Source organism: Schistocerca nitens, chromosome 6 (genome assembly GCF_023898315.1).
Source record: "Schistocerca nitens isolate TAMUIC-IGC-003100 chromosome 6, iqSchNite1.1, whole genome shotgun sequence".
NCBI lineage: Eukaryota > Metazoa > Arthropoda > Insecta > Orthoptera > Acrididae > Schistocerca > Schistocerca nitens.
The window spans coordinates 424,730,054-424,731,098 of NC_064619.1; positions in this window are offsets into that span (position 1 = coordinate 424,730,054).

Sequence of the window (1,045 nt, forward strand, 5' to 3'; positions counted from 1 at the left end):
TGTAGCCATCTATGGAAGTGAAACATGGACGATAAATAGTTTAGACAAGAAGAGAATAGAAGCTTTCGAAATGTGGTGCTACAGAAGAATGCTGAATATTAGATGGGTAGATCACATAACTAATGAGGAGGTATTGAATAGAATTGGGGGAAGAGGAGCTTGTGGCACAACTTGACTAGAAGAAGGGATAGGTTGGTAGGACATGTTCTGAGACATCGAGGGATCACCAATTTAGTATTGGAGGGCAGCGTGGAGGGTAAAAATGGTAGAGGGAGACCAAGAGATGAATACACTAACAGATTCAGAAAAATGTAGGCTGCAGTAGGTACTGGGAGATGAAGAAACTTGCACAGAATAGAGTAGCATGGAGAGCTGCATCAGACCAGTCTCAGGACTGAAGACCACAACAACAACAATAACTGGGGGTGAAAGAAATGTTTACTAAAATTTGTCGCATCAGGTTGTTAATGACATTTACTTTCGTGTGTAAAATAGAAAAGAATATTTCTTTCACTATATGGAGAGTGTTCAGGGAACTCAACTTGCCTTTTTGCACTGAGGCTAGCGAGAGTGAGGTGATAGGCGACATCTAACCTGAAAATCGTTCTAGAAAAGTATTTAAAAGCAAGTCTAGAACCTTTATATTTCGGCGTAGCACCAAGCGCCGGCACGTCGGCCCCGAACGATGCAGCAGAGAAGGCTGTGAGACGATGACGGGCAATAGGACGCAGACAAGGTGCACACCACGACACGAGCGGCACCTACACGAAGAGAAAAGAGAATGCAGCGCTGCTCCAGGTAGACTCGAGCCGTGACCCAGCGATTTAGCCGTGACTTGTGATCTGTATTAATTGCTAGCATGGACATTGTATGTATCGAAGGACATTGATTATCTGTGTGTCACCAATTGCTTGCGACACCCCACTGTAAAAAGGCAAAGATAAGTATTGTCAATTCAATTTACTGTAATTAACTCCAATAATAAGATTTGCTTTAAGGTTGTCTAGCTAGAAAACAGGTTCCTAGGCTCCCTGTATTAGACGAA